This window comes from Maniola jurtina, chromosome Z (genome assembly GCF_905333055.1).
Source record: "Maniola jurtina chromosome Z, ilManJurt1.1, whole genome shotgun sequence".
NCBI classification, from domain to species: Eukaryota; Metazoa; Arthropoda; class Insecta; order Lepidoptera; family Nymphalidae; genus Maniola; species Maniola jurtina.
In genome coordinates, this window is record NC_060058.1 from 13,787,439 (window position 1) to 13,811,051 (window position 23,613).

A 23,613-nucleotide genomic window follows, 5' to 3' on the forward strand; every position below is an offset into this window, starting at 1 on the left:
CTAAAAATAATTTTATAAGTTAACCACGGCACACCAACTAATGATCACGGTACACCAGTGTGCCGCGGCACACACTTTGCGGAACACTGGTCTAGCACAACCCTGTCGCCAACAAAGAAGGAAGCAATTATTACAAAATTATTTCGGGCAAGATCTAAAAGGAATTTCCTTTATCCAGTTACGCGCGGTTCGAGGAAATGTCCCATCAAATTACAGTTACGTCGACTACAGCTCATTGAGGATTCGGTTGAGCAGCGATGCGTCGATAGGCCTAGCGTACTGCAACGGTATACCCTGCATTATTCATGCACCGATCTCCCTGATAAATATTCATACTAATATTCGTGGCGGCAAATAATAATAGAATTCCGGAGATTTATGCCGAGAGGGACCGCGCTGGATCTTCGGAGTCATCCTCGCATACTGATTGGCGCGCGTCAAATGGTATTTCACAGCTGGATTCTTTTTGTTTGTGGAATGAATGGAGAAAATTTCGCTCCATTCGGGGTTACTCTACATTGCCTTCACTTTATATTTGATTTTTATTGAGATTTGAAAAGATTGTTCCCTGAATCAAATCGTCGTCCTCCTGACTCCCACATTTTTAGGGTTCCGTATATCAGAGAAAAAAAGGAGCTCTTGGAGGATTATTTCTTTGTCTGTCTGTCTACTTTCCACTGATCAAGAGTCATGAAAGGCAGGTAGCAATGTCTTATAGCACAAGTAAAGTGAAAAATCCGACAACCTTGAGTTTGTGAATATATCCCAAAAAATATATATTTAAAAGTGGAAAGAATGGACTCAAATTTCACGAGAATAATCGTACTAATATTATAAACGTGAAAGTTTGTATGTATGGATGGATGGATGTTTGTTACTCTTTTACGAAAAAAACTACTGGACGGATTTGGCTAAAGTTTGGAATGGAGATAGATTATAATCTATCCCTGGATTGACACATAGGCTAGTTTTTATTCCGGAAAATCAAGGAGTTCCTACGGGAATTTTAAAAACCTATATCCACGTAGTATATAAATAAAGGGCATCGTCAACAAACATGCGTAATTATTCCCTCAACATGAAAGAGCATAGAAAAACTTTCCGGAATTTTCCAGAGTCCCGAATAGAAATGTGATTTGTCTGACGAATAGGTAGGTAGTTGTGGCGATCAAGGGATTAGCTCCGTTTAGACGACGACATTTTAGTCGCATACCGTATACGAGATTTTGTCGAATTGAACAGTGACAGTAAAATATATACTTACACACGTTACCTTTACTTGTGCTAAAAGACATTGCTACATGCCGTATTTCATGATTATAGAGGAACGAAAAGTACCTAGGTTTCGAATCTCAATTGGTCTTGTTTGGTCTTGACAGACACGACGGACAACCAACAAAGTGATCCTATGAGGATTCCCTTTTCACTGGAGATATGGAACCGTAAAATCGGATGGAATGGTGATCGTGTAAACGACCCCCGTTTCATCCAACTTCTTTATACGAGAATAAAAATCGAATCGAATAGCCGCCATGTAAACGTAACAGTTGGGTATAACGTCGATCCAATACGAAATTACGGGGGCACTTTCCAATTGTGTTGTATCGGATTTTATGTAGGCATGTGTACAATCAAACGCTACTCTAAATAAACAATTTCGTATGGGACAAAAGGCGTTTTGTACCCGTTTGGTTGGGCGCTATTCGATTGGCAGGAAGCTGTGATGCAGCGACGGGCCAAGCTACTGCTATTATTTCATGCCTATAGTACGCGACAGGTCGAGATGGCAATTGGGGTGGGTCGCCGCACACCCGCACTGCCCCCGCGCTCTCGTTGCGGGACAGCGCGGGTGAAGCGGGTCGCGTACTATAAGATGGTACTAGGTTCTGCTATAATTTCATGACTTTTGTACTTTTATAAATTTTTACAATAATAATGTTTTATTAGAAACTGTAATAAAATCACTACCCATAATATTATAAACACTATGAAAAATGCGAAAATATGTTTGTTTGTTGTTCTGTTGGTTTATTGGTTTGTCCTTCAATCACGTTGCAACGGAGCAACGCACTAACGTGATTGTGTATAGGTATAGTGTAAGACCTGGAAAGTGGAAAGGCTACTTTTTAATCCCTAAAAATCAAACAGTGCCCACGGGATTTTTGAAAACATAATCCACGCGCACGACGCGCGAAGTCGCGGATATTAGAAGCAGCAGATGTTTTGTATGATCTTTATTTTATGATATAAGTCCCTACAAGATACTTAGCCCAATAGCGCACTAGCGGCCTGGCAGCGCGGCCTGGCCGCAGGGGTTGCGATTTGAAACGCGGCCAAAACCGCAGCTACGATCGTCACTTGCACATACAGCGCGCTTTAAAATGGACGTTGAGGAAATAGCAATGCGTTTGTATCTCATAAGTAAGAAGCGGAAAAAGAAAAGGAAAAATTTTGGGTTCATCCCTTGCTACGTGAAAGGCGAATAAAGGGATTATTTCATACTTATTTCACCGACCTTCAGCAATATGATGACAAGTTCTTTAATTATTTTCGGATGAGCAAGTCTTCGTTTGAAGAACTGATAAGAAAATAAAGTTCATCAATCACCGGGTAATCATCAATCGCGATGATCACAAATCACGCTGTAGGTCCACAATACGTGCGGCCGCCGCGGCTAGTGCGCGCACACTGGTGTTTAACTACAATGCAATTGCTGCGGCTCGGTGTGGCCGCTACAATTGTACGTATAAATTGTAAGTTGTAGCCGTACTTTTGTGGAGATACAAAAGCATTGCTATTTCCTCAACGTCCATTTTGAAGCGCGCTGTATGTGCAACTGACGATCGTAGCCGCGGTTTTGGCCGCGTTTGCAAATCTCAACCCCTGCGGCCGGGCCGCGCGTCGTGGCCGCGCTGCCAGGCCGCTAGTGCGCTATTGGGCTCAGTTTACTATAGTGGTGATGCAAATTATAAAATTTTACCGGGAATTGAAGTCCAGATCCTAAGGTTTTAAGACCACAGCGCTCACAACTACGCGAAGGTACGTCGAAATATAATATGAAACAGAATTATTTTACCTATTTTATTACAAAAACAAAACGTATTCACGTGGCGTAACAGTTGCGTTATGTAAGGTTGACAAATGTGTTGACTCATGGGATTAAGGTTATTTTTAAATGTCACGATCGGACTTTTTTGGCGACATTACGTAGCCTTACATGTAGCGTTTCGCTTAGTACCTTAAGCTTAGAGTCGTTTACTTTTATTAATACGTTTACGGTTGTCCACAATTACACCTGACTGTATCCTTACCTAGTAATTCATGACGCAGTCGTGTGTATGAGATTCTTTCCACATTGGGTGATTCCCAGTAGATAGGTGAAGTAGGAAAACCTCCTCTACCTACTTATTTCTGAGGTGTATGAAGTTTCACACTGGTTGTTTTTACAATATGTAAGGTTAATAAATGCTACCCTGTCTAAATATACGTACATGAAGAACTTTTATCCTTCTGAGGTGACTTTCACATGTAGGATGTATAGCTACGGTATGGTATGTATAGGTAAATAGGTAAGGTGGGAAGAATTTTTGTACTTGAGGGTGCATGAGCCCTCATTCATACTCAATTACCTCATTCAAAATCTCTGTGGAGTCTCCATAAATACATCACATAATCATCAATAATTTATCGGTTGAATTATTTATGATTTTCATTTTATAAATGTCATGCATTTAATCATTTAATAAAATTCATAGCAGTTAGATTAGGCTTTTTGTTTTGCGTTAATTGAAATAAAAATAATAATTGCATCACGATTGTATGCAAAAGTCAATATCAGAGTAATTGTTGAACCGACAATATTTCATGCAATTAGAAAATTTGGATGATGAATCTCATATAAATTCAAATTGCTTTTTTATTTGATTGTAGTGGTATCTCATAGTCTTTTTACACGCTATCTATATCCATACCGATATTTTGAATGCTTAGTACACATACATACATCCGTCTGTCTGACATACTTTAGCATTTACTTTGCAACGAAGGTTTTTTTAATTCTGTGGGATTTTTGATTTTTGGAAATCATAAGTAGCCGTCTTCGGGATGCAAGCTAACTTTTTTACCAAATTTCTCAAGATCGGTTATGCTGATGAGCTGTATAGCAGACAAAGAGACATCTTTATCCAACCAGTCGTTCAGGATTTGCAATTTTAGGTAAGACCTTAAAGTTATAAAAACAAAATATAAATTAAAATTATTGGAGCATATTTATAAAAAAAATTGGTCTCCAAAATTGCAAAAAAAATATGGTTCCTTAACACTAAGCGCCATAAGTCAACATTTTGAAAATTGGCTCAAGACATTATTTTGGTACTAGGCATTTTAGAGGTAACTCCACCTTGTTAATATATAACTCTACCCACGAAAAGCTGAAGTTAGTAAGGGATCTCTTTGTTACATAATCCTATATAAATGACAGAGACAAAATTTTCAGAGGGATGACGTAACAGAGAGAGCCTAAGGCCTCATTCGCACGAGAGCTTTTTTAACGTCCGTTAAAAAGCGTTCAAATAGAAGAAATGTATTTCCAAGTATCTGTTCACACGTCAACGCTTTTTTAACGCGCACTTTGTATTTGCAGCGGAACGCCGGGTTTTAACGCAACGCTTTTTTAACGCTCGTGCGAATTAGGGCTTATACTAACTTCTTTCCCTGAATAGAGTACAGAAAGGTACTCGTATATAAATGATTATAATAGATGCACGTTAGTAAACATTCAATGTACAGGAAATCAACGCTTGTTCAAGGAAATCCATACCAAAATGTAAGCCGTTAGAGCACGTTAATTGTCGTTGCTTGAACGAAAGCAGTGGTTAAATGAACCGTTAATACATTCATGCTACGATACCGCTCGATCATATTTTATTTAGGCGTTACATCGTTTATGTGATTGCCTCATATTTTCCGGCAAACGCTATAGAGCTTCGTTTTTATCATCCCTTTTACCTAAATAAAGATATAGTAGTAAGCTGTGGTAGTAAGAGTTTCCCTTCTTCCACGAAAATATCGACCCTTATAAGTCATACATAAATAAGTATATGAACTAACATTATGTGAAAATGTTTCTGTCTTTTAGCTGTATTTTAAAGTCCATCCATATAACCGATTTTGATGAAAGGTAAAGAGATAGTTTGGAAGGCGTTGGATACAGGTTTGTTGTTGCGAAAAATCAAAGAGTTTCTCAGTATTTTAAGACCTTTGACTGTACAATAGTTAGCGCGGTTCATACAAAATAGCATTGCGATGCATGCTGGCCATTACTCATTAGCAAGTAGCAATATTATGAAAGCTTGTTTTCCTTCCATTAAAGTTCTGAAGTAAATGTAGGTAGCCTACAGGTGCTCCCGGTGAAAAACTTTTGATGCGAACCACGAATCGCACCGCTACTGTAATAACACCAATTAGTACGGTTGTGTTTTGTTTCCCCTCTTTAACTCCGCATAGCAAACGTAGAGTCAAAATCGGAATTTGAGATGTTTCAAGCTCTTAGTTTGAATACAAATGAAGCGTAGACGGTACTTAAATTTCGAATTTAAATAACTAAAAGTTATTTAAATTCGAAATTTCGAAAATTAAAATACATTAGTTAAAAATTCGGTCAAGTGCAAATCGGAATCGCACGCGAAGGGTTCCGTACCATCGTACACACTAAACACTTTTCATGGCAACAGACGGACGGATGGATGGACAGCGAGGTCTTACTCATAAGGTCCCGTTAGCACCTATTTTTTTGTATTTATTTTTTGTATTCCGGCAACCTTACTTAAAATACGTACCTACCTAGTGAAAATTACGAAGCAAAATTTCACCAAATTTGAAAATTATCACATTTGATTCCACTTTATTGCTAAATTTCGCGCGTGTGCAGTCTAGCCTGAGCTAAGCCGCTTAAGAGTGCGTTAGCAAGAACACCCTTAAAATAATATACAAGTGTAAATTAAAAATTTATAACACCCCCGTCAAGTGAAGCTTACAGTAACTAGAAAAGAGCTGATAACTTTCAATCGGCTGAACCGATTTTCTTGGATTATAGCTAAGAACACTTTCGATTAAGCCACCTTTCAAACAAAAAAAAACTTAATTGAAATCGGTTCATTAGTTTAGGAGCTACGATGCCATAGACAGATACACAGATACACACCTCAAACTTATAACACCCCTCTTTTTAGGTCGGGGGTTAAAAATTCCCAGTAATACCCATACCTGCTCATCATGATCACTACCGCAAAGTCTACCTTTATTCGCACGGTTTATGTAAATCGCCAGATACCTCATTTATATGAATGGAGTGATATTTCGCAATCCTTCATTATAACATGGAATTGATTCGTTCTCGCCAGCTGTCCTCTGAACCATTCTACCCAAGCTCATAATGACGTTGTTTATTTATTGCGAATCCGTAATATTGTTAGTTTAACAGGGCTCTCTCCGTCACTCGCTTCATACAATCGTAGTTCCAATTTCATTTCAATATTAAGCAACCAAAGTCCATGAAATTTTGCAGATATATTCTAGAAACTAATATCTGTGTCTGTGGTGTTTTAGATTTTTCTAAAAATATGTAGTTAAATTACAGGGGCTCAAAGATTTGTATGTAAATTTTTAAGACCGCGTAACTTTGAAACCGAATATTTTAACAGAAATCTGGAAAACCACAGACATAGATATTAGTTTCTAGAATATGTCTGCCAAATTTCATGGACTTTGGTTGCTTAATATTCAAATGAAATTAGAACTACGTTTGTATGAAGCGAGTGACGGAGAGACCCCACGTACGTACGTGGATTTTCAATTAATTCATACGAATGTAAGGAAAACATAAAGTTAAAATGCGATCTCACCTGTTGATGAGTGACGATGAATTCCTATGGCTGAAAATAATAATTTATCTGTAGCCTGGAGGTAAAATACTTAGCAACGTTATTTGTCAAAAAACCGGCCAAGTGCGAGTCAGACTCGCTCACCGAGGGTTCCGTACTCGGGTATTTTTCCAACATTTTTTACGATAAATCAATCTCGTTCAAACCAATTTTCGGTGAAAGTTTGCATGGTACATTTTACCACATTGTCTTTCGCGCAAACTATTCAGTTTAGTAAAAAATGATATTAGAAACCTCAATATCAGTTTTGAATACCTATCTATAAATACCACACACGTATGTGTTTGATGAAAAAAAAATTTTTAGTTTTAGTTCTATGTAAGTATGGGGAACCCCAAAAAAATTTTTTTTTCTATTATTCTGTGAAAATCTTAATGCATTTCACAGAATACATGTACTTAATAAGTTTCAACAGTATAGTTCTTATAGTTTCGGAAAAAAGTGGCTGTGATATACGGACGGACAGACAGACAGACATTACGAATCTACAAATAATAAAAATGTACCTTTGGTGAGTTTTACATGCAACAAGTTACTAAGTTACTTATCTAAAGATTAAAGATAGATTGAATTTTGAAGTCAGACATTTGAAACATTGATATTTGGCGAAAAAGACTATATTCACAATTTTTACAAATAACGGCGTTACCGATAGATCGTTGCAGATGGAAACGGTCTAATCAGGAAGAGATATTTAACAGGGCTCTCTCCGTCACTCGTTTCCACTCGTTTCATACAATCGTAGTTCCAATTTCATTTGAATGTTAAGCAACCAAAGTCCATGAAATTTTGCAGACATATTCTAGAAACTAATATCTGTGTCTGTGGTGTTTTAGATTTTTCTAAAAATATGTAGTTTTAAAATTACAGGGGCTCAATGATTTGTATGAAAATTTTAAGACCGCGTAACTTTGAAACCGAATATTTTAACAGAAATCTGGAAAACCACAGACATAGATATTAGTTTCTAGAATATATGTGCAAAATTTCATGGACTTTGGTTGCTTAATATTCAAATGAAATCGGAACTACGATTGTATGAAACGAGTGGAAACGAGTGACGGAGAGAGCCCTCTTAAATCATAGTTTTATGGTTTGTATATGGCATAGAAGGCTTCAACTTTAAAAGCTTCATCACATTCAAAGGCATCAGACTTCAAAACAATTAAAGAATTATGAATGTTAAAATCTTTTCTGTCGGTTACAAACTCTGGCAGGTTTGAAAACAAGATTAATTGGCTGTTTGGGAAGGAGATAGCTCATAGGTACTCTGAATAAATACAAAAACTACTCTTTATTCCGGAAAATCAAAGAATTCACGAAGGGTTTTTAAAAACCTGCTTATACCCACACGGATTAATTCGCGGGCATTACTTATCTAGAAATTCATAAGAACCATTCTCAATTAATTAGCACGGATACGAGGAAAATATAAATAAATCATAATATTAATATTATATTTCAAATTGGATTTCGTTATTTATATTTCATTTTTAAACCGTACTTATTTTCATTAAAGTCGCGTAACGATTGGAATGATATTTTATTGTTCCACTGTTCCGGAATTTTTCCGTAATTCATTTAAAGAATATAATATTTTTAACTGGAAACTTCGTAACTTTTTATTCCATTTTAAAATGATTTAATTATTCTTGTTCAAACCGGTTATTTACGTACTCATTTGTGATATTTCAATTATTATTGCTATTAGGTCTCGAAATTGTTACTACAGTGTTACTTGCTTTGTGGCATTCATCTTTGCTTTTTTATATTTTAAGTAGGTAATTTTATATAATTGTCTATAGCTCTGAAACGTTGGGTGTGTATTACCACTTTTTTATGACTCCACATATGACCTTCGAGCATTTTTCTCACATTGTGTGAAAAATCTTCTAAGACCAGGGCGCGTTTGGAACCCTCGTAGCTTTAGTTTTAAGTTTACGTCATTACATTATTAACTTGCAAATTCCACAATTGAAAATGAAAAGGTTTTGCACTGTTACCTAATTTAAATGAATGTTTTAAGTTAAATATGCAAAGGGAAAATAATAGATAGTATGAATTGTCCTACTGACGATTATCTATGGGCAAAACCGTCTCTATGGTAAACATAGTGCAGTTTGCGTCTACCAATCTAGTTCAGATGAATGTAGGCTTAGCCAATAGCTTTGTTCTGTCAACAGTATCCCATTCAAAGGTAAATGAATCAATGTAAATATGTCTTGTAAATGTAAATACGTGTGATGCAAATAACGTGTGAATCAACCGTTGATTTTGAAAGAGCCACCCCTAGAATCAATGTAGGGTATGAAATACTCCAGAGTGAACTACATTATTTTATTCCTCTTTATAGACTCTTATTAAAACTGAATTACAAGTGTAAATTAAAAATTTATGACACCCCCGACAAGTGAAGGTTACATTAATAACTAGAACAGAGCTGATAAATTTCAAACGGCTGAACCGATTTTCTTGGATTATAGCTAAGAACACTCGATCAAGGCATCTTTCAAACAAAAAAAACTAAATTAAAATCAGTTCATTAGTTTAGGAGCTACGCTGCCACCGACAGATATACAGATACACACGTCAAACTTATTGCACCCCTCTTTTTGGGTCGGGGGTTAGGAACAAATCCCTTCTTTGTATACTTACCTACTACTCAGACTTAAAACAAATCTAAGTAGTCAAAAGATCTTTCAGATTTCTAAGACTTATGGATCGGATGAGAAAAAGTGATAGCACTCCCAAGAGCTTGAACTTTTATAAACATACATAGATATCAAACATATCTAAACTAGCTGGCAACCCCGGTTTCGTCCAAGTGAAATTATTTGAAAATCAATAAAGGGGCGGAATTTCCAAAAATCCTGGAACACGTACTATTTCATTTTTAACCGAAACTCCGAACAATTTTTCGAGGGTTTAACTTGAAAAGTGGCCTACATGCGCTAAAGCACGGGCACTCGTTCAGGACACTCTTTGCTCGGTGTCTGAGCAGAAGAATCCAGGAGGGGTACAGACTAAGTTTCTCTTCTTTTTTTCACTCTTGATAGAGTAGTAGCACCTAGTCGTCACTGCAGTGCTGTGGCACGCTTGACAATGCGTTTCCATACCTCTCTGATGACTGCCTTCCTTGTGCACGTCTAAGGGGACGACTACGATCTACCACGTGCTCTGGTGCCCTCTACTCTTACTTGAACTACTAGAAGTTCAATGGAGACATCATCACGTCTAGATATGTGACCTAAGAAAGTGAGAATGGAAGCACGTACAGTAGGAGACAGACGCTGCTTGATGTCTAATTTCTAAATCTCTCGTTGTTTGGTCTGGTTGGAGGCGTCGGCCGTGGCTAATTACCACCCTACCCGCAAATCCGTGCCACTAAGCGATTTAGCGTTCCGGTACGATGCCGTGTAGAAACCAAAGGAGTATGGATTGAATAAAAAACTGCCATACCCCTTCCAGGTTAGCCCGCTTTTGATGCAGCCTAAGATGGAAGCGTGCTAACCTTACCACCAGGTAAGATTGCAGTCAAGAGCTAACTTGTATCTGGATTTTTAAAAAAATCTTTCGAAAACTCTGTATTAAGAATTTGTGGTTACAGATACGAGTTACCTACTCGTATCTGTAACCACAAATTCTTAATACGAGGAAATAAATAGTAACCTAAATAATAGGTTAGGTACGAGAAAATAAATCTCACGTGATACATCAAGATCAAAACCGTCATTACGCGAAGCGATTTGCTCGGGACGTCAACATTTTTATCTATTTGAAAAAAGTAAGGTTTGATACCAAAGATCGTAGTATTATGTCTACACGTAATGTATGCCAAACTTTACGTATATAAATGTTATTTTTATGTTTAATATTTCTGGTTTTTGACACCACTCATTGCCATACTAGGTATATCTACATATATTACCTAGTATGGCAACGTAGTATTAGGTACCTCTTAGACCCATTACGCGCGGTCAAATAGTTGCGCAGCAACTCAGTCGCAGCGACCTTTAGAATCTATTATTTATATGGAAGTTTATTATTTATATATTATCGTGTATATGCAAACGCAGTCGCCGCAACTCTGTGCGCATACGCACGCCGGCTTCCAGATAAATTCCTACGAATCAAGGCTGACGTTTCAAGATGAAACATCTATACATATAATAAAATTGTAGAAAAGCGGTGTCTGTACAATGGAAATATATAAAAAAAAGTAGCAGGGGTTGTTATTATATCGATGCCGAACCCGAAATTGTAATTAATTTTTTGTTTGTTTGTCTGTTTGTCTGTGTGTTTACGCTAATATCAGAAACGGCTTATTCGATTTAGATACGGTTTTCACTAATATATTGAAGTAAGCTTCACTTAACATTTAGTGTTTATTTCATGTCAATCGGTTCATAAATAAAAAAGTTATGTCAATTTAAAGAATCACGCTGCCCGAAAAGTCACTATTCCACGCGAACGAAGTCGCGGGCACAGCTAGTCATACCTATAATTTCAACTTTATGTGTCAAATACACGCCAAAAGTACGATTTTAGTCCTTATTTCAAAGGCGAACCGTATTTTTGACATGACAGTTGACCCATACAGTTTACATGGCGCGTGAGAAGTCATTTTGCTCAGACTATACCGGATTTCTGCAGTGCGAATGTAAATACAACAAATAGCGACCTGTCAAATCTATACTAATAAATAAAATTGGAGTGTCTGTCTGTAATTTCGAAATAACTACCTCATATTAAGCTCATATGGTTATTTGAACGATACCATAACTGAATCACACGTTTTTAAAATTTTTGTCTGTCTGTCTGTCTGTCTGTCTGTCTGTCTGTCTGTCTGTTTGAAAAGGCTAATCTTTGGAACGGCTGAACCGATTTTGACGGGACTTTCACAGGCAAGTAGAGGATTGACCAGGGAGTAACATAGGCTACTTTTTTAACCGACTTTCAAAAAGGGAGTTGTGTTTTTCTACCTATGTACACCGAAATCTCCGAGATTTCTGAACCGATTTGCGTCATTTCTTTTTTAATCGATAGAGGAACTTTGCGACATTGTTTCATAAAAAATTTGGAGTCCAACTCCTCAATCCTGATGCTGCAGGGGATCTGACCAATCCACGCGGGCGAAGCTGCGGGCATCAGCTAGTATTTAATGTTGTTGGTGCAAACTCACGGTAAGAACAACTAACAGAACGCGTTCTCTCAAGCTTCGCAACATTCTGTTGATGAGAAAACCACGAGAAAGTGTGGTCACAGTATAAGGAGACACAGTAGTCCGACGCCTTTGATCTCATGGTAAATGTTCTGGCGTTACTATGGAGATCCCGGGTCGCTCGTCCCCCGACTTACCACACGATTGCTCTGTATAGTCGGCTTTACCGAACCTCTGGTAGGTAATAACATACCGTCCTTACTCTCTGGCGTAGTCGCACTGATTTTACTTGGGAAGTACACGGAAAATCACTATATCTGTCAGGAGTAGATTCCAAGTAGCGACGTTCTCGTGACAAAGGAAGCGTTCGGCGAAATGTAATAAAGTAAATGTTTAATCAAATAAATAACAAGACAAGAGTAATTTTTATTTGGGAAAACCCCGAATTCGGCTTTATCACGAAATGTTTTCGCTAAGCGTAACTCACAAAAAATCGGCCAAGCGCGAGTCGAACTCGCACACGAAGGGTTCCGTACCGCTTTGCAAGAATACCACTTTTAATTCTTTTTTAATTTTCTTGGCAGCTGTTTTGAATTTTTTATTATTTGTGTGATAGCGGCAATAGAAATACACTGTAAAAAATTCTGCCTATTATGGTTCAAACGCTGACAGACAGACAGACGTACGGACAGTGGAGGTTTGGTGATAAGATAAAAGGTTAGGAATTACGAGCGTTATGTAGGTAGGTATGATTCGACAGAAAATCAAATACAAATGAGCCGCTGGATTCAGGCAGCGCAGAACTGTGTTGTGTGGAATTTCCTAGAAGAGACCTTTATGTCCAGCACTCGAGGTACAGGTACTCGAGAAAAGTAAAAAAATTTTTTTATTGTATAAGTACCATTAAGTATAACTAACAGTAAGGAACATTAATAAAATTGTAAAAGAAGAGGCTTAATGTTAAGAAGAGATCTCTTCTAGGCAACCTGGAGTAGGTATTAAGTACGAAAATATCTGATTAGGGAGTACGAGTATGTAAACAACAACACTGTCTACATCTGTGGGTAAACTAAGTAAACAAAAGATTGAATAAAGTCATCATAAACAGCACTCTACTGATACTATAGGAAAAATAGCATATTTTGGACCTAACCCTAAATTATAGTAGGACTTGGCAGACATTCATTTCTAGTGCTTAAATAATGTTTTATACAAAGTTTCATTGATGTAAAAATTATGTACAAATTTTGACGTAAAACGCTTATATTTATTTATTAACGGTCTTATTTTACCTGTACCTACTATGAGCCATATAGTACGCATTTCAGTGAGAAGCTAAGAAAAACTGAAGTATAAAAATTTGATTTTAAAGATAAAAATATATTGCAACGTAAACCGAGAAGGCTACTACTTAATTAATTAATTTTCAATTCCACAGCAGTGGTTGCGTTAATCTTAATTATCATTTTGTCATAATTCGCTTAGTGCTTGACAAAACCCAAAACTTAGCGGAGAATTTTTCACTCCGCTTATTCATTATATTCTCAACGCAGGCTGCCCGCATTATCAAATAATGAACGAAATTTAATCTTGTAATAGTCGGAAAAACTCGCAAAATCCGTATTTAACCGTCGTCGCAAGCTGTCAGCCTGAATGATTGCTGAACTTTTTATTGGAGTTTGGACATCATTTCACGAACCACAACACTTTTTACTGCGGGCCAGAGCTTCAGATGTTTATGAAACGCATAATAATATATTTCCTATTTGAAGGGGAAACACATCTTTATGTACTATAAATTTATTTATCTACAAGCATAGTTTTTGTCGTTTTATTTGACAAAATATCTTACTACAATATAGAGTTTACAATAAAATATACTTATATATACTTACTGGTTACAATATACAATAGCTGTAAGTACACGACAGGTTAAGATGGCAAACGGGTTAGCGCGGGGGCTGTGCGGGTGTACGGGGCGTTCCCATTCCGTTTGCCATTTCAACCTTTCGCGCACTATACATTTTAGCGTTTAACAGGGCTCTTCTCCGTCACTTACTCCATACAATCGTAGTTCCAATTTCATTTGAATATTAAGCAACCAAAGTCCATGAAATTTTGCAGACATATTCTAGAAACTAATATCTGTGCCTGTGGTGTTTTAGATTTTTCTAAAAATAAGTGTAGTTTTAAAATTACAGGGCTCAAAGATTTGTATGTGAATTTTTAAGACCGCGTAACTTTGAAACCGAATATTTTAACAGAAATTTGGAAAACCACAGGCATAGATATTAGTTCTCGGAACGTTTCCACAAAATTCCATTGAGTATGATTGGTTAGTATTCCAATGAGAGACGAACTACGTTTGTATGGAGCGAGTGACGGAGAAACCCCTGAGATATCCGAAAGTAATAATAAATAATCGACTAATCATCTCATCTGAGTCTAGCCAGTTATTAATACTTTAATACCTACTCTTTATTTCGTTTTTGTAAAAATTCGCTTTTATTTTTCTTTTGAATTTTTTTTATTTCACAATTTTAAGTGGCCCCACTGTACTATAATATGCTATGCCCAGTTAAAATGCTACTGTTTACTAAGCTATTACACTGATCGCGAGCAATTTGCTCTTATCCATTGAGGAGTGTTGTTCTCCATCTCCGAAGATATTCATTAGATCTTCACCAAATTTATATGGGACCACCTGAACAGTATAACCTTTCAAACAAAAAAAAATCCAAATCGGTCCAGGGGTCTTCGAGTAATCGGGGAACATACATAAAAAATAAAAATAAATAAAAAAGATTCCGATGAATTGAGAACCTCCTCCTTTTTTGGAAGTCGGTTAAAAACTGTACAGTATCCGATAGATTTATTTTACGAACGGACTCATGATATTAATAAATTCTGACTATGCATTGTTTTACAGGCATACAATTTGAGATTATTTTTATTATCCAAATCGATCCCGTGAACCTGCCTAAAATACAGATATTAAAATATCTAGACCCAAATTAAAAATTATTCATTTAAAATACACATTTTTATGTTTTAAAATTAAAGGCCTTTCATAAAAAATGAATAACAAGGAACGGCATTGTATGGTTGCAGGTTTTAATGAGGCGTAAAGAATTCTGTTCGAATAATTATGTATAAAATGCAATTAAGCAATACATTTTTCACTGTGTTTCCTTAATAAACTCGTGGGGCGAAAAGTGTGTTATTAACGCTATGGCCTTCGTTGTTGTCAACTCGTAGTAGTCCATAGCTGGACATAGGTCTTTTGTAGGGACTTTTAAACGCCATGGTCTTCCGCCGCCTGGATTAAGTGACTTCCTGCAACTATTTTGACGTCGTCCATCCACCTGGTGGTGAATCTACCAACACAGGGCTTTCGGGTTCAAGGTCCTCACTCCAGCATCTTGGAACCCAAGGTCTATCGATTCTTAGAACTAACGCTTGATAGTAGGAACCAAATAATTGATAGATGCATATCATGATGGTTAACAGATTAACCATCGCCTGCGTTCAGAAAAATTACGTATACTAAAAGATAAAATAGTAATATTCACATAATATAGAGCATAATTTGTGTTTCGTTATATTTCTCGTAATAACACAACAAATAAAAAAAAATTGCAGTTAGTGGGGAGATGAACAAAAATTAAAATTAAAACTATAAAAATATAACAGTGGTTTTTTTTTGGTTTTGCAAATTAATTGCAGTAACTAGTAGATCGGTACCTACCTAAAATAAAGGAAATTAAAACCATTATTGTTTAGTTTTAAGTAAGGTTTTGCGGTTCCGGGATCTTGCTCTATTAAACTTCAATTTGATAAACGATAAAGTAACAAGTATAAATTAAAAATTTATAACACGCCCGACAAATGAAGTGAACTCGAAAAGAGTGATAACTTTCAAACGGCTGAACCGATTTTCTTGGATTATAGCTAAGAACACTCTCGATCAAGCACCTATCAAACAAAAAAAAACTAAATCAAAATCGGTTCATTAGTTTAGGAGCTGCGATGCCATAGACAGATATACAGATACACACGTCAAACTTATAACACCCCTCTTTTTGGGTCGGGGGTTAATGAAAATACTATATAATCGTCTTAGATACTTTAAATCTATTGAGCCGTTTTGGGACGGGTTTAATAACTTCAAAATTGCGTCACCGACATGTTAGTTTAAATCGTGCCCGGAGTGCCGATGATGATAAAAACTACTAATGTAGTTCTTACTGGTGTTACTACAATTAATTTGCAAACCCAAAAAAAACCACTGTTATACGTATATTTTACAGTTTCAATTTTCATTTTCGTTCATCTCCCCACAACCAGCAGTGGATCTTGGACCATATGGATAAGCTACGGTTATCTTTCAAAAACTGTCTCTCCTGATTTACATCTGATATCCAAATGATAAGCCGGCCTGGGCGTCAAAGTAAAAAATTCAACGTGTATTAATGCTCCGCGAGAGTTTAATTAAAAAAGCGATTGCGCGAGTACTTTCCACGAGTTAAAAATTAATAGCGCGACCGTATCAAAACGATTGCTGTACGAATTTGAGCAATATCCGGAGTCCAGACGCATCATAAAAATATCGCCGCCCGCCCGAACGAACTGCAATTACATTAGCCAATATTCATCAAACATATTACGGTGGTGCAGTTTGTATCAAACTAACAACGTATTTTTTTTAGGGTTCCGTACTTCAAAAGGAACCCTTGTAGGATTACTTCGTTGTCTGTATATCTGTCTGTCCGTCTGTGTTTGTGTGTCTGTTTGCCAAGAAAAGGAAATCTATAGATTCAATCTCATGAATGTCTGCAGTACTCGATGCACGTTCTAACTTGAGCTTGGTAGGTACAAGGTAAAAAGCTTTTCCAGCGTAAAGTACTTACCGCTTGACTTGTTGAGAATGCCAGCAGTTTTTGCCTTTGATTCGATGCATTGTCCAAAATTGTAGGTATTGTAAGTTGTGTAGAATAGTTTCAAACATCCAAAAGCGCTTTAACAGGGCTCTCTCCGTCACTCGTTTCCACTCGTTTCATACAATCGTAGTTCCAATTTCATTTGAATGTTAAGCAACCAAAGTCCATGAAATTTTGCAGACATATTCTAGAAACTAATATCTGTGTCTGTGGTGTTTTAGATTTTTCTAAAAATATGTAGTTTTAAAATTACAGGGGCTAAAAGATTTGTATGAAAATTTTAAGACCGCGTAACTTTGAAACCGAATATTTTAACAGAAATCTGGAAAACCACAGACATAGATATTAGTTTCTAGAATATACGTGCAAAATTTCATGGACTTTGGTTGCTTAATATTCAAATGAAATTGGAACTACGATTGTATGAAACGAGTGGAAACGAGTGACGGAGAGAGCCCTCTTAAATGTCGTGAAATTTCTAGCAACGGGGAATGTTTTCGATCTATCATTTTAATCTGTCTTCATAGAGGATCGGAAAAAGCGTAGCCCAAGCCGCTAGAAAAAGGTTTTTATCGAAACCCACACGTTCGTCTGTGGTTGCAACTTTCCTCCCAAAATACGAGATCTTTATGCGTGGCTACTTATTTCAATTCAAATTTCATTTCAATTTCTTTCAAAAGTCAAGTTGATAATGGATGCTTAGGTCTGATTTAGTTTACATATTGCATGCGCCGTGCTTTGCCTTGGCTGTGAAATTTTTCAATACATTTGCGTTCGCACATCAAGAGATTGTTCAAAAACTTGATGATGCATGCGACTTCGTCCGCGTAAATTTAGGTTTTTGTATAAATCCCGTGGAAACTCTATGATTTTCCGGCACAAAAATTAACTTTTGTTCGTCCCCGGGATGCAAGCTATCTCTGTACCTTTCGTCAAAATCAGTTAAACAGTTGGGCCCGGAAAACTAGCAGACTGACTGACTCACTTTCGCATTTTTTAACCCCCGACCCAAAAAGAGGGGTGTTATAAGTTTGAAGTGTGTATCTGTGTATCTGTGTGCCTGTGTATCTGTGTGTCTGTGTATCTGTGTATCTGTGTATCTGTGTATCTGTGTATCTGTCTGTGGCATCGTAGCGCCTAAACGAATGAACCGATTTTAATTTAGTTTTTTTTGTTTGAAAGGTGGCTTGATCGAGAGTGTTCTTAGCTATAATCTAAAAAAATTGGTTCAGCCGTTTAAGAGTTATGAGCTCTTTTCTAGTTTTCTTGTAGAAAAGAAGGTTAGATAACCGTTAGGTTCTTAATATTATGTCAATAGACAAATGTCAAGCTGTTAAGATGGACGTTGCCTAAATACATAATTATTTATTTGAAAATGATGTTTTGGAAAAATCAAATACTTTGGATCGTCGGGGGTGTTATAAATTTTTTATTTACACTTGTTTTTAGTATGCGGTGAAGAGCTAATAAAAAAAATAAGTTTAGAAAAATAGATTTAAAAAAGCTGTAATATTATAAATAGAGCACGGTACTCGTACTTACGAGTATGATATAGAGATAATATTATTAAAACGGTAATATACAAGTGTAAATTAAAAATTTGTAACACCCCCGACAAGTGAAGGTTACAGAAACTAGAAAAGAACTGATAACTTTCAAACGGCTGAACCGATTTTCTTGAATTATAGCTAAGAACACTCTCGATCAAGCCACCTTTCAAACAAAAAAAACTTAATTAAAATCGGTTCATTAGTTTAGGAGCTACGATGCCACAGACAGATACACAGATGCATAGATACACAATACACGGACACACAGATACACAGATACACACGTCAAACTTATAACACCCCTCTTTTTGGGTCGGGGGTTAAAAATTACAGATTTATGAACAGCCTCGCTTGCTCACATCAAGTACACCCGTACTACAGCCGTACACCGATGCGGTTCTTTGATAAAACCAGCATAACAGCGATAACTAAAACCTATGGGGTAAATTTTCAAGTAATTAATTCAAATGTATGCAAAAATATCGCTGTGGGTATGCGTAAAATATTGATGTGTTGTTTTGTTTTTCTGTATCGTTCACTCTGGTTTTTAGGGTTCCGTACCTGAAAAGGAAAAACGGAACCCTCATAGGATCACTTTGTTGTCTGTCTGTCTATCTGTCTGTCTCTCCGTCGTGTCTGTCAAGAAACCTATAGGGTACTTCCCGTTGACCTAGAATCATGATATTTGGTAAGTAGGTAGTTCTTATAGCACAAGTACAGAAATAAATCTGAACCACGAATTTGTGGTTACATCATTAAAAAAAATTAAAATGTGTTTTAATTTTCAAAGTAAGATAACTATACCAAGTGGGGTATCATATGAAAGGGCTTTACTTGTACATTCTAAAACAGATTTTTATTTATTTTTATGTATGATAGTTTTTGATTTATCGTGCAAAATGTTGGAAAAAATTTCCGAGTATGGAACCCTCAGTCCGCGAGTCTGACTCGCACTTGGCCGGTTTTTTTTACATTACATAAAATATTCTGTTTCGCAATAATATAATAATAAATAGCTGCTTTACAATTTGGTGTGATTACAGACATTGAATAAAAAGCGATTGGGTTTGAAGTTTGCACCTTGCTCTATTTATATTAAAGCTTCTTTTAATGTATTTTTCCAAACAGGATTTTTTTACTACCTTAACTGCATACTAATATGATAAAGGCGAAAGTGAGTCTGTCAGTCTGTCTACTCGCTTTTCCTGTGCATACTGCCAAAAGAGCGCTGCTGAACGTGTTTTTTTCCTTTGATAGCGCTTGTCGCTCTGATAAATTAGTGTGAGAAAGTTGTCGCCATAGTGTGCAAAGTCAATTGAATCAATTGTTATTATATTTATCTCTTACATTGATTTGAAAATTTCATATATTAATAGTACCTTTATTGTGCGATAAAAGTCTATAGCTGATCGCTTTCTCGTCGGCGGTGGGACAAGTGGCTAATATGGACTAGTAGATTTTTTTGTAACACAAACTATCAGATATCTACAGGCGGGTTAAAAAAATTTCAAAATTCAAAATTCAAATTATTTTTATTCAATTAAACTTTTACAAGTGCTTTTGAATCGTCAAAATAATCTACCACTGGTTCGGAATGCTGTTCCTACCGAGAAGAACCAGCAAGAAACTCGGCGGTTGCTCTTTTCAAATGTACAATTTACAATAATATGCCATACTATATACTGTATACTGTTAGGCTGCCATGGTACTATAGTAGACCTTAGAAGTAGAATTTAAAGTCTACAACGAGTTCAGTTAGTACACTTCGGTGCGATTGAGCAGCGAAACTTTTAAAATACACCTATACTCGTATAAAAATAAATAAAGTAGTTTAGTGAAAGAGCAAGTTTCAGGTGAAAGGTTTCGTGGTTTCTTATGGAGGGAAAAATTTTCACAAACTTTGTTTGTGTTTCTATTTAGAGGGATATATTATGGGAGCATATTATTTAGAATATAACGCCGATACATGGTGACAAATTTACTATGCGGTAAATATGCTGTGGGATGCATCATTACGTGCGCGTATGAGTGTATAATTTGTAATAAATGCTGTAAGTATGGAGCATTTTCATAGCGCAGCACACAATGGTACTAGAATGCTATTGTAAAAGCGTAGGGGGTCTACGAAACCTTTGCAGTATGAAAGCTTTTGTAGTAAAGATGGATTATTTCAATGTTATCATGTGAAAAATCATGCATTTTTTTTTGCATTTGCATTTTCACTTTCATTGCATTGTTAATACTTACTGTCTTACTCAAAGTAGTCTGTTTCGGTGAGAAACCCCCTGTACAATTTCGGCACTATTGACCCTGATCATAATTCTCAGTTATATGTAATGCTACATGTAAGTGTTGAAAATAAATAAACTAATAATAATAAATTGATGAAGTATACAGTTGTCAGTACGAAAATTGAAAAATCACTTTCCCTACACAGATAAAATCCGGTCTGTTTTATAAGAAAAAGTATTTCGAAGAGGTACCTCAATCGCTCGTCTTGCTACAAATGGACGAATGAAAAAAAGGGCATTGATAAGGCTGCCTTTTCCCGTTAGATTAAGCGCCGCTATTTATTTTCAGTAATCGCTGTCAACTATTGCTATTGTACTGAAAAATATGGAATTGTAAAAGAATTTCTTGAAGCGTTATCGCGTTTTTTTTATGTTTTTGAGTTTTGATTTTGAAGATTTTAAGTTTTGATGGCTAACATTTTATAGCGTTGCGACAATCATTTTCATGGGCCATCACGCTTATCTATGATAGCCTAGTGGTTAAGACTCCTAGTTCCTAATCAGAGGTCAGGGATGCGCTCCCTGGCACGCACCTCTAACTTTTAGGAGTTAAGGGCGCTTTAAATAATTAAAGGCCTCGCAAGCTCAACGGTTGAGGAGCGAACTGAATTCCGAAAGGTCGGCGGTTCAAACCCCACCCGTTGCACTATTGTCGTACCCACTCCTGGCACAAGCTTTACGCTTAATTGGAAGGGAAAGGGGAGTATTAGTCATGATTAGCATGGCTAATATTCTTTAAAAAACAAAAAAAAATATCCCTTGCTTAAACGGCGAAGGAAAACACCGCGAGGAAACCTGCATGCCTGAGAGTTCTTCACAATGTTTTCAAATTCTGAGAGGAGACCTGTGCCCTGTAGTGAGCTGGCCATGGGTTAATCATGATAATGATGATGATAATGCTTATCAGCAATGTTTTAATACTAGACATCACTCGCAACTTCATCTGTGTGGGTATAGATTTGGATCAGTCCCTCGGGAACTCTTTGATTTTCCGAGATAAAAACTAAATGTGTTAAGTTAGCAAACACACCGACCAAAAAATGTATTAATTTAAGAATGACATAAAATTAAAGTTGAAAATAAGCATAAAACGGAAGGGATCAAAAGAGGATCAAATTAAATTATTTTTATAGGGCGTTTACAAATGAAATTATAAAAATATTCCTCCCAGAATGGATAATCTGGTAGACCCTCCGTCAAAATCCTTTTGTTATCTTTGAGTTATTTTTCAGGGAGTTTGAATTTCACAGACAAAGCGCGGCGCATATTTCAGGGCACGTAATCTCGTTTTAGTTCGCGAGGCTTAGGCAAGTTTTTTTCCGTTGAACGCGTTAATTCCGCTTGATGTATAGCATTTGGACCTTCAGTTTTTAGCAGCAATTACATTCGTAATGGCCTCTGATACTTAATAGGGTAATTTGTAATAAAATTTGGATGTTTTTGTGCGATTGCGAATTTCATTGTTTATTTTTGCATATTTTGCTTTATTACATACATTTTATTCTTTTTAATTTTTTTTAAGCCTAGCAGTCTTTTTTGTTTGTTGGCTTGTCCTTCAATCCCACCGCAACGGAACTACGAATTGGTGTGATTTTTATAAAGACCTAAATCCACGTGGACGAAGTATGCCCATCAGCTGCTAGCTGTAGCAGCTGCTACTCTGCGCACGTATTATTTCGGCACCATTACTTACCACCAGGTGAAATTGCAGTCATGGGCTAACTTAGGTATATATAAAAAAACCGGCCAAGTGTGAGTCAGACTCGCGCACTGAGGGTTATTTTCTTACATTTTGCACGATAAATCAAAAACTATCATACATAAAAATAAATAAAAATCTGTTTTAGAATGTACAGGTAAAGCCCTTTCATAATATGATACCCCACTTGGTATCTTACTTTGAAAATTGAAACACGTTTTAAATTTTTTTTAATGATGTAACCGCAAATTCGGGGTTTTCAGATTTATTCCTGTACTTGTGCTATAAGACCTACCTACCTGCCAAATGTCATGATTCTAGGTCAACGGGAAGTACCCTATAGGTTTCTTGACAGACACGACGGACAGACGGATAGACAGACATGTACAAACAACAAAGTGATCCTATAAGGGTTCCGTTTTTCCTTTTGAGGTACGGAACCCTAAAAAGCTAAAATAAATTCTTAGGTATTAAGCATACCACAGTGCTATCGCGTGTTTCTTCCAAACTTACGCATTTAGGGCACAACATGAAAATCATTTATTGATATAACAAGTGTAAATTAAAAATTTATAACACCCCCGACGATCCAAAGTATTTGAGTTTTCCAAAACATCATTTTCAAATAAATAATTATGTATTTAGGCAACGTCCATCTTAACAGCTTGACATTTGTCTATTGACATAATATTATGAACCTAACGGTTATCTAACCTTCTTTTCTACAAGAAAACTAGAAAAGAGCTGATAACTCTTAAACGGCTGAACCAATTTTTTTAGATTATAGCTAAGAACACTCTCGATCAAGCCACCTTTCAAACAAAAAAAAGTAAATTAAAATCGGTTCATTCGTTTAGGCGCTACGATGCCACAGACAGATACACAGATACACAGATACACACGTCAAACTTATAACACCCCTCTTTTTGGGTCGGGGGTTAAAAACATCGAAGGTATCTACAACTATTAGTTACCATTCACAATAGATTTCGATCAAACTGGTCCCTTAGTAGGTTAAAAGGGCCAAGTTC

General features: G+C 36.5%; 1 protein-coding gene and 1 long non-coding RNA gene across 2 annotated transcripts in view; one reads left to right on the plus strand and one right to left on the minus strand.

The window, feature by feature from the left end:
• The window catches only part of LOC123880621 (leucine-rich repeat-containing protein 15-like), a 111,699-nt gene that overhangs the window by 84,471 nt on the left and 3,615 nt on the right, over positions 1-23,613 (plus strand). The window lies entirely within an intron of this gene.
• LOC123880628 lies at positions 1,273-22,927 on the minus strand. Its single transcript, XR_006799302.1, has 3 exons — positions 22,882-22,927; positions 8,279-8,281; positions 1,273-1,297 (listed from the first exon to the last, which is right to left on the minus strand). It is a non-coding gene; the product is annotated as an uncharacterized LOC123880628 (long non-coding RNA).